Source organism: Panthera pardus, unplaced genomic scaffold, assembly GCF_024362965.1.
Source record: "Panthera pardus isolate Hobbes unplaced genomic scaffold, ASM2436296v1 HiC_scaffold_2, whole genome shotgun sequence".
Lineage (NCBI taxonomy): Eukaryota > Metazoa > Chordata > Mammalia > Carnivora > Felidae > Panthera > Panthera pardus.
In genome coordinates, this window is record NW_026526765.1 from 78,173,750 (window position 1) to 78,185,530 (window position 11,781).

General features: G+C 36.1%; 1 pseudogene; it reads right to left on the reverse strand.

Annotated features, from left to right (window-relative positions):
• Positions 1-6,712: 6,712 nt before the first annotated feature.
• LOC128778384 (aprataxin-like) lies at positions 6,713-10,400 on the reverse strand (annotated as a pseudogene).
• Positions 10,401-11,781: the final 1,381 nt, after the last annotated feature.

An 11,781-nucleotide genomic window follows, 5' to 3' on the forward strand; every position in this document is an offset into this window, starting at 1 on the left:
TTCACTGAAACTATATTTTGTTACACTATTTATAACAAAGAAAATTTGCTACACTTAATATTGGTGTAAAAGAGAATCTTTCAAATGAATGGTAACTATCTTACAGGATTTTGCACATTTAGGAAGCTAACTAATGTTTTTTCCCATTAAGGCTGATCTAAAAAAACCCAAAAAACAAAAAACAAAACAAAACAAAAACAAAACTGTTACTTAGATGTTAAAGAGAACCTACAGCTTGGAATGAAATCAATGACGTGAGGTTACTTTATTTTTTGATTAATCCCTATCACACCAGAAATATGAAAAGAAAAAATTGGGTAGGGTGTAGATGGTTCAAAGGAACCAAAGGTAGGCCAGCTGCTAAAAGTAAAGGAAGCTGCAAGTTTAGCTCTAGGAACTTATATATCTATCTGCATATATATCCATAAGATAATAGCATGGAATTTTAAATATGGAAAAACTTTGTCTCCACAAATCTGCCCATTTCCCCAAATGAAACACAGTTCCCAGTATTCACAGACTCTTCTCATCCTTAACCTTTAAGTCTGGGTTTGTCTATGATTTTCTTATAAAGAATACAATCTGTTTACAAGTGATAGCATGTGACCTAGGAGGCCAATTCAGAAAAAAATATATTACAGTTTCTGCCCTAGTCTCTTAGAATCCCACTGGAGGCCAGACACCATGAAAAAAAGTTTGATTACCGTGTCATTACTCACATTGTGAGCAAGTCCAAGCTACCTCATGGAGATGCTTTCATTCAAAAAACTGCCCAACCAGCCAAGCTTTTCTTCCATCTTGGACCCTCCAGACAGCCTAAAAAGTACCAGTGAATGGTCTCAGTTGACACATGGAACAAGTGATTCACCTAGCCAATCCCTACCTGAATTCCTCATACTCCAAAGTGTTGTTTTTTTTAGCTGTACACATTTTTGTTACACAGTAATAGATAAACTAAGATAAAATCTGATGCCTGGAAATGGGCAGTCCATGTATCAAAACCTAAAACATTTAGCATTGAGTTTTAAACTGAGTAGTAAGTATGAGCTACAAAAGCCTGAAGATAGCTTTTAATGTCAACTGGATGAGCCTGAAGAAAATGGTTCATTAGAACTTGAAGGACAGATAAGACAATGCTACCAGAAATGGCAAAATAACACATTCCATGTAATGGCAGGAAGTGTGGCAATACTGTCACTTCACATGAATGTCTAATAAATTCACGGACCTATGGAGATTTTCCAGAAAAATACAGAATTATAATGTCTAGGATCTTTCATATGTCTATAATAAAATATTTTTGAAAATGAATTATGAACTAAATGATAAAATGTTCAATTTTGAAAAGTATGTGAAGTAAATATAAAGAAATGTGGTTTCCTAAGTTGAAAAATAAGATTGTTTCTCCTCACAGTCTCTCCTCACCAAATATTTGCAAAGTATGAAATGCGTCCAGAGCAAAAATCAAATCCCAGATGGAGCTATGTGGTCCACCTTTGTTACTACTTCAGAAAGGTCTAAGATGGAACATACAACATTTAAGATAGACAGAAGTACTTACAAGGATTTTTAATATAGAATTTATATGCCATGAAGTCAACATTTTAAAGGGTATAATTCAGAGGTTTTAGTATATTCACAAAGTTGTATAAGTAATTACCTAATTTCAACACATTTTCATAGCCACAAAAATAAACCCCATATCCACATCCCACATCCGTCAGCAGATACTTCTCATCCCCCTAAACTATTCCTTGGCAACACCTAATCTGCTTTCTATGTGCTTTCTATTCGCCTCTTGTGGACATTTCTTATAAATCGTATAATGTGTGGCTTTTTGTGTTGACTTCTGTTCCTTAACACACTTTCAATGTCCACCTGTGTTTTATCATATACCATATATCATATATCATATATCATATATCATATATCATATATCAGTGCTTCATTCCTTTTCATGGTTGAAAAATATCACATTGCATGAATATAAGGTATTTTGTTTATCCACTCATCAGTTCATGTATTTGGGTTGTTTCCACCTGTGGGCTACTGTCAACAGTGCTGCTATTCCTGAACAAGTTTTGCATGGATATGTTTTCATTTCTCCTGGGTATATAACAAGGAACATAATTTACCAAAAATTCTTCTAAAACAGAGAAGTACACACTTTCCATCTCTAAGAGGTCATTCATTACACTTATACCAAACCAGACAAACATAGCACAAGAAAAGAAACTACAGACCAGTATCTCTTATAAACATAGATGCAAACACCCTCAACAAAATGCTAGTAATGCAAATACAGCAACATAAAAAAAAAGGTTTATATACCATGACTAAGTGGGAAATCAGATTCTCTCCCTTTCCAGGGTTTTGTTTTTGCTGCTATTTTTTGTAGTAGTTGTTTGTCTTGTGACTTTTCTGCATTAAATCTCTGAAGTCTCTTCTTTGTCCTGAGTGGCCATTGAATTCTCTGTTAACTTAGTGGTCAGCTACATAAAAAGATAAGTGGTCAGCTAATGTCTTAGTGGACAGAGATTTTGTTAAATGCCCAGTCTCTGCTGAGGTGCTGGGTATATATACAGTGAAATCCCTTACACACTTGACCAAAAAGTATACAACTCTGACTTAGTCTGTACTTCCTGTTCATTCCCAACCATAAGGTCATCTGGAAGTGAGACCACAGGACCTTTTTAGGTCTACACTGAGCATGTGTACTGGCCTGGGTATGTGGGCTGTCTTACACACGTGTGTGACCTTATAGATACCCAAGAATATGTGGGCACTTTTTAAAAATCGTTTTTTAACATTTATTTATTTTTGAGAGACAGAGAGAGCACAAGCAGAGGAGGGGCAAAAAGAGAGGGAGACACAGAATCCGAAGCAGGCTCCAGGCTCTGAGCTGTCAGCACGGAGCCAACATGGGGCTCAAACCCATAAAATGTGAGATTATGACTGGAGCCAAGTCAGATGCTTAACTGACTGAGCCACCCAGATGGCCCTGAGCTTTTCAAAGCTCCCTACGGATGTCTCATTTTCATAGTCTATGATATCCATGTATCACCATTATATATGTCGTATAAAATTCATCCCCTTACTTTCCAGGTGTTATGTGAGATAAATTTTATTCAAAGAATTCTGCCTGAGAAAACTCTCCCATGCCTGAATCTTATTTGGACAATGACATTCTAGATTTAAATCCTGAGCCTCATGCTATAATAGGAAAATGCTTTGGGGACTTTCAACTCTTACATGTAGGAGTGGTGTAAATGATTGCAAATCAGAGGTGTACCATGACAGCTAGTCCTCAATCACCTTCCAATGAACATCTCTGTGTAGTGTGTATCTTTACAGCTTTGTGTAGGTGTTCCCTCTCTTTAAATCTGGATTGGCCCAGATTAAAATAACAGGAGTGGCAATTCATGACTGGCGTTAGGTTAGAGGAAGTTTTGAAAACTCTACTGTGGTCTCTTGGAATATTGTCAGGGAAGCTGACCAACATGCAGGAAGTCTCCTTACTCTAAGACTATCATGAAATGAAGAAACTCAAGTTAGCTATGTAGAGAGCTTACATGAAAAGATAAATGGCCACCTCTAGTTGTCCTAGTCGCCAGAACTGTAAGGGAAGAAACAATTTGCAAATCTAGTTATCTAATTAAACACTCAGATTACTGAAACTCATCACACTTTGTCTGCAAACACATGAGAAACCTAGAGCAAAAGCACAGCCCCACCGAACCTAGTCAAAGCACAAAATCATGAAAGATGATAATGTACTTTTGCTTTATACCATTATATTTTGTAATGACGTATTAAACAGAAATAGTTTAATTTTTATTTTGCTAACAAAATTTGTAAGGAGAAATATGTTGACCAGTGACAGGTGAAATACATAAAAGGAAATGTTGAACGATCATTTCCTGGAGAAGGATAACTGAAGGTCAAAATCAATCAGGACAGAGTTTGTGCAAAAGTTTTTAAAAATGTAGGCCTACAGAAGCCCAGCCTGGCATTTACTTAAAAGACTACCATAATGTAAGGAAGATCAGGTTAGCTATATGGAGAGGCTGAATGGAGAGATTCAAGGCCAGCCACCAGCAGAAATACATACATGCTCTAAAATGCAAAATTTAAGACTGGATTACTTATGTTGTAATTATATGGCATTCTAGAAACATGAAAATGACCTATTATAGAAGGATTTTTAGTTTGGAAAGATTGTTGTGTGGTAGATACAATGTGGATTTTATAATTAATTGACTAAGTCTAAATCATTGGTCTGCCACTCACCAGCTATTTTACTATTAGTGGAAATCTCTGTTTCCAGTTTTGAGCTATCGTGAATAATGCTGTAATGATCCTTCCTGCATATGTCTCATTGTGCATGTATACATGCACTTCTACTGAAATAAAATTGCTGAGACAGAGAATGGGTCTATATTTACTTCTTAAAAATAAGAAGTCAATTTTTAAAAAAGAGTAGCACAAATTTCAATTCCTCAACTATTTGAGAGATTATGTTGCTCCATTGCCTTACCAACATCAAAATCTCCATCTTGAGTTTTAAGTATCAGATATTTTAATTGCTAATTCCATTTCCTAATAAGAATACTACTCTGAGGGTTATATGTTAGGTGATAAGTCTATGTAACATTATTTTTCATATCCTATTTTTGGCATGAAGTATAAACTTTTATCAGAGGAAATACATTCATGTGCACAAAAATGATCAACTAGTTGTCATTTCTTTTTATTTTTAATGTTTATATATTTTTGAGAGAGAGAGAAACAGAGAATGAGTGGGGGAGGGGAAGAGGGAGAGGGAGACACAGAATCCAAAGCAGGCTCCAGGCTCTGAACTGTCAGCACAGAGTCCGATGTGGTGCTGGAACTCACGAACCACAAAATCATGACCTAGTCTGGAGTCAGACGTTTAACCAAATGAGCCACCCAGGTGCCCCAACTATTTGTCATTTCTAAGTTTTCCTTGTATCTCTGAAGTTCCTTGTTTTTCAAAATAGGCAACACCTAGAATAAAATAATGTTACCTAGTCAATATACATTGGTAGCCCTACAATGATCGTGATAGGAGTCGAGTGCCAAGTTGGTAATTCTGGGTAGGTCCATCTTCAAGTATAACTTTTCCCCAATTGGAAGTGAGTAGAGGTCCTTCCCACATTATTGGCACAGTCAGATATGAAAGAAATGTATTCTCCTTACTTCAAATGTGTCTGGTCAGGCATCCCACTCTCCGCACCCTGCCAATTTACTTCATGAATCCCGAGAGCTAGCTTTAGAGTTCTGCTTAAGGCACTTGCCCCAGCATGGTGTCCCCATCTTTTTGGTGGGCATCTTATTTAGCCTACCTTAATTCTGCCTCATCCAAAATCTCATAGACACTAAGTATTCTATATTTAGAAAAGGGGTGTGGTTATTATTCAAATGTTTAAGATTACGTGGAAATGCCATTAACTCTGGCACAAGAATATATACTCAAGTCCAAGCCTAGTTCTTCCTCCTGTTTATTCCTAATTAAACAGCTCTCAGTTCTGCCCCTTCTGCAGATTTACTTTTACTTTTTAAACAGATGTATTGTGGCCAAAGTCCAGTTGCTATGCAATCCTAGATTTAAGAACTCCCATCAGCAAAGCAAGCAAATCAGTGCATATAGAAATAGGTAATATGGAAATAGAGAGGTAGGCGATCAGCAAAGGGCTCTATTATTGGCCTTGGAGCCAGCGAAATAAGCTACTCATATATGTACATTATGTCTCCTGAATTTCTTCTTGTCACATGTAGTTGAATATAATATTCCCATTTCATCAGTGACTTCTGCTGGGTGACTCCTCTATGCTTCCTAATATCACCCAAAACAGGAAAGGTATTGCCGGTCCCAGTTGTTATTCATTGTTAGTGTAACTTTTCACAAATGTCCATGGTAACAAGCTGGCAATTGTCTTTCAAAAGGTCTGAAAAAGCCTCAGCATCTTTTGAGATATCTGCAGCTTTTGAACACAAATCCCTAGTGATCTCTGCTGATCACAACATCCAGTTTCTGCTAAAGTCACCAGAGAGCATATCCTACTTGCAGACATTACTAAACCAGCTGGCTATCAGGTGAGAAGTTTCAAGTGGATCTTTCAGTGTTTGTTTTTGTTCAGAGCTCCATTCAAATTCACTTTATTTCTGGTGTCTCTGTGAATTGGGATTAATAAAATCTTTAAAGGGGGGGGGATGTGATTTCACAAAAACCCAAAAGATCCACCTGTCTTTGGGCTTTCTGTTTAGTGGCAAAATCAATAGAGATAGTCATTCATTTCTCACCATTTGCAGGATATCTCTTTCTCCATGCAATTTTATTCCTCAAATTTCAACACATTGGAACAGCTTTATATTTCAGCTGTGTTTATCAGAAAGACATTTCTTGTCATATGAAAGACATAAATTCTCCTGCATTCTTTCTGTCTAGAAGGAAATTATGATATCATCAGTACAAAGAACCAATTTGCTCCTGATGGTTATCAAAGTTCAGAGGTCACTACATTAAATTATTATATATGCTTTGAATTTAAATATTCCTGTGGAAAATCCATACATGTATGTTGAAAACAATTTCACTAAAATGAAAATAGTGTTATACTGGATTCCAAAAAGATATTAAAAAGAAAGCATTAGCCAAATCTATTATGGCATACCAATCATCTTTGGCCAGTTACACTTCTTTTACAGTCTCTACTATATTGGCTATGGTATAAACAATGAGGAGAACCACCTTGTTATATCCTCCAATAGCTATTCTCATATCCCGTAAATGAATTGGATGTAATGTTCCTACTTTGATCATTTCCTTCATAAGAACAATGTTCTTGTACTTTTAGAATTCTACACTGCTTAATTTTATTACAGAAAAGTGCTTAGGCAATACAAAGATTCCCATCCAGCATGTCCAATTAAAACTAGATAGCGTCCCTTTTGCACATAATATCAATTCCAAGTTCACATTCAAGTAAGGGCAACAGAACCTTGGAATATATTCTCCAGTCACATTTTCAAATCTATAGCTGTAGATTTGAAATCTATAGCTCCACCTCTATGTGACATGTAGGTTTCACATATGGCCCCATAAGAGCATTCTCTTCTTCTCCTGTGGGATCACTGCCCACTAGTAATTACCAGAAATTTACACTACTTCCAGACTATCTCATCCATGCAACTGTGAAAGGCCTTGGATCCCCTGCTAGGATATGCAGGATCAGATCATAACCTTTCTTCAATCATTGTACATTTTATTTCTTTATCTAAGAGAGTAAATTTGCCACCATGTTCACATATTTTCTATTCTAAATTACAACCCTTTTAACAGGATTTAAATTCTTAAAACCTTGACTCTATAGAGTTAACTTGATGGATCACTTAAGGAGTATGAGTGTGTCATTTGGGGGACCATGTATGGGATACTATGGACTAAATGCTTGTATCATCCCAAAATTCATATGCTGAAACCCTAATTCCCAGTTTTACAGCTGGGTCTTTGGAAGATGGGTCTTTGGAAGGTAATAGGTCATAAGAGTAGAGTCCTCATGATGGGATTAGTGCCCTAATAAGACAGAGGCTCTTGCTTCTTCTCTCTCTCCCCATGTGATAATAAAACAAGGCAGCTGTCTATAAATCAGGAAGAAAGCCCTTACCAGGAACCTTGATCTTGAACTTTCTAGGCTCCCAAAATATGAGAAATAGATGTCTGTTTTCTAAGCTACTCAGTCTATGGTAATGTGTTATAGCCACCAGAACTGACGGCTACAGTTGGAAGAAACCTCTCTCTTATGTCCTGAATCTGATAATGTGCTTTCTATTGGCAATACAATTAATTTTCCCTTTTTAGTTTTCAATAACTTTTTAACGTCTTCACTGTATGAATAGTAAATATTCCTATCATACACACTCCTTTCTTTCAGGCAGAATAACTAAACTAGCAAATGAGTTTCTGCCTCTTGAACATTTTCTTGACACTTATTAGCAGAGTTATCTACACAAGGATCCCACAATTGGTGGAGAAGCAGGGAGCTTTATGACAGCATCTATCATGGTCTGTGTTAACAACCTTAGTTTAGACGTGTATCCTTAAGATCATACAGCCAATTTGGGGGTACCAGCAACTGTGATACTTCTACTTCTTCAGAAAATGGATTCTAGTTGCTAGATATGGGGAAGGACAGTTTCCCCTCTTGGGTAAGTGTGGAAACCCACTGTGACAGATTAGTTTTCATATCACCCATAATGGTCTGCTCACAAAAGCTTGCAGCCACTTAGGATCAGTCCACAACGCAAATAATCCCTTTAAATCAGCATTATCTAGTATTAGTGATGTGACCCACCCTCCCCAAACTGGTTTGTTCTGAGAATTCATGCTGGCAAGGATTAGTCTTCTACCGTTTTCTTCACAAAATGGCCTTTAACAGAATACCCTCTGGATTCCACAGCCTGCAGGAAATCAGTGGTTATAAGTGATTTACTTTCCAGTAAATATGTGGGTTAAAGTGGCCACTGAAGCAGTGGAAGAATTTCAGCAACCAGAAAATATGATCTTAATTCATTATCTGTTAATATTCTTGTTTATTCTCCTTTAAAGGTCCAGTTTTCACCAAAGCTGATGTTAACTGTTCTGCTTCACATTCTCATTCTATTCACTTAGTTAATTCCTTTAGGTCTAAATCTATTTCCTTTAAATCGCATGGTAAGATTTGTTATTCATATTCTGTCTCCAGGCTTTTGCCAATCAATACTAAGGATAAAGAAAGCATCATCCCTCCATTAAATAATCCTAGTACTTTTGCTCCCCTTCCACTCTTAAAACATGTACCATAGCCCTAAAGATGTATGGGTTTGAAAAGCAAGGTAGAATTGTCAAAGCTGACTTACACAAATCATAGGGCTCACTTCCACTGGTCTATTTGACTATTCTTACAGAAATATAGCACTGATTATATTGCTGTAATTTTACAATAAGTTTTGATATACTGTGGATCCTGTACTCTCATATTCTTCTTCAAGTTTAAGCTGGCTAATTTTGGTCTCATGTATTCATATAAATTGGTTTGTAAATTTCCAATAAATTACATTTGCATTTGACATAAGACTGTACTGAATCTATAGATCAATTTGGGGTGAAGAGACATTTTTACAATATTGAGTTTTCCCATTGAAGAAGGTATTTCCTTTCTTTAAATTGTAAAAAAATAAAATAAAATAAATTGAAGCATGAAAGATACTAGCTTATATTTTCCCTTTCATGCAATGTTGTTCTCTAGGTTATACTTGCCTACCTTATTGAAGCATGCATGCACAGCCTTTACTGCTATCAATATCTTACACCTGAATGTTACATTTATCATTAGTTATTATGTCATTAATGTCAATGTTATTAATAAAACAACATTGACACATTTTTATCATCCAAAATCCATAGTATTCATTGGGGCTCTCTCTTAGCCTTGCTATGAGTTTGCACAAATGTACAATTACATGTACTGACCGTTAAAGTATCAAACATAATAGTTTCAGTGCACTAAAAATCCTCTGTGCTCTGCCTATTCCTCCCTCCCTCCCCAACCTCTGGCAATCTCTGATCTTCGTACTATCTCCAGTTACTACTTTCACAGAATGTCATCTAGTTATAATTATACAGTAGCCTTTCAAATGGTTTATTTCACTTAGTAATATGCGTTTAAGATTCCTCTATGTCTTTTCATGGCTTGAGAGTTCATTTCCTTTAATATTCTGTTGTCTGGAGGTGCCACAGTTTATTTTTCCGTTCCTTAATGAAGGACATCTTGGTGCTCTCTAAAATTAAAACATAAAAATAAAGTTCCAAGCTCCAGTGACCCAATCATTCCTTTTTGGCAGATGTTCCTTTCCCCTTCTTTGGGGTTATAAGGCATTGGCTAGGGTCATGCCCAGGTTCCAGTCCTATGCAGTACTCAGCTTCCTGAGCAGCATCAATTTCTATAGAATCGTTGTTGCCTGACCTTTTTCTCTTCTTGTGTGTTTCCAGGCCAGGGCTCTCTGCATCTTCCTCAAATGCTACAGAATATCAATAAAGTTCCTTCACCATGTGGAGAACCTAGCGGGCTGAAACTTCATCTCTTGGTCCTTCCCAAATATGACTGAGGAGTCCGTGCTCGTGGGATTGACCCCTACCTGCTTTACCTTGACATATCCTTTGTTACACTCTGCTTTCAACTGTACTTGCTATATTTCTTGTCAATAATCTTGGTCTCTGGGCCATGCCCAACCATGACTGCTTCCAAATGTGGAACTTTGATTCACCGGTTCTTGTTATCCTGTCTCACCAACCCACACACCTGCACCATTATGCTCCAGTTGGGGGAAACAGACAACCTCACGTTTTCCCTAGTTGTCTTTTTTCTTAATATCCGTATCAAGTTGGGTATTAGGTAATGTTGGCCTCATGATAGAAATTGAGAAGTATTCCTTTGTCTTCAATTTGCTGCAACAGTTTGTGTGAAAAGTCACGTTACTTTTTTCTTAAATGTTAGGTAGACTTTCCCAATAAAGCAAATTTACCCTGGAATTTTTAATTGTAGGAAAGTTTTTAATTACAAATTAGTAGTTACTCATTATGAAGCTATTAGTGCTGTTTCTTCCAGAATGTTGAAATTTTGTGTCAAAGAATTTGTCCATCTATCTTTGTCTATTTTATCAATGGCAAAATTACTGGCATAAAATTCCTTCCAGTATGCCCTTCTTATCCTTTCAATATCATTAGAATTAACAATGTCACCTGCTTCATTCCTGATATTGGTATTCTGATCAGATACTGTAGACTGATTAATTTTATTGATAATTTCAATTTCAAAGAGTCTACTTTTGGGTTTGTTAAGTATCTCATTGTTTTTTGTTTGTTTTTTTGTTTTTAGTTTCCTGTCTTGTTTATTTCCATTTTAATTATTTTCTTTGATTACTTTAGGTTTAACTTTATTTCACTTTCTAGTTTCTTAATTTGGAAGTTGAGGTAATTGATTTTAGACCTTTCTTCTTTCCTAATATATAGCATTTAATGCCTTAGGTTTTCCTCTAAGTACTGCTTTAGCTGTATTTCAAAATTCATGATCTAGTGTACTTGCATTTTCATTTAGTTTACATTTTGATTTACTTTTGTTCATGCCCCCATCATTCTTCATTGACTTCTTTACTCCTCACTGACTTTAAACAGATTTTTACAAATGTTTTTGTCCATCTTTTCCAATTGACCTCAACAAGGTTTAGCTCAAATTATTTAGCCCACCACATTATAATAAGGGATCCTCCTTGCTACTCTTTTCTTATTGTTTCTCAGCCTACCCAATTGCTTTAAATATTTGCTTATACCTCCAAAATGTGTTACCCTAGTGTTTAATTTTTACCTGTATCCAATCGCCTATTTAATATATTGTTAGATTTTTAAAATGCGTCATAAATGAAACATACTTCATTGCAATAAAGCCAATACATGACAAACCCACAGCTAAATTTAAAGCTTTTCCTCTAAAATCGATAACAAAGCAAGGATGCCCAATCTCACCATTTCTATTCAATGAAGTACTGGAAGTCCTAGCCAAAGTAATTAGGCAAGAAAAAGAAATAAAAAGCATTCAAATTGAAAGGAAATTTAACAAATAAAATTGTCCCTGTTTGTAGATGACATGATCTTATATACAGAAAACCTTAAAGATTCCACTAAAAACTGTTAGGACAAATAAACAAATTTAGTAAAGTTGCAGG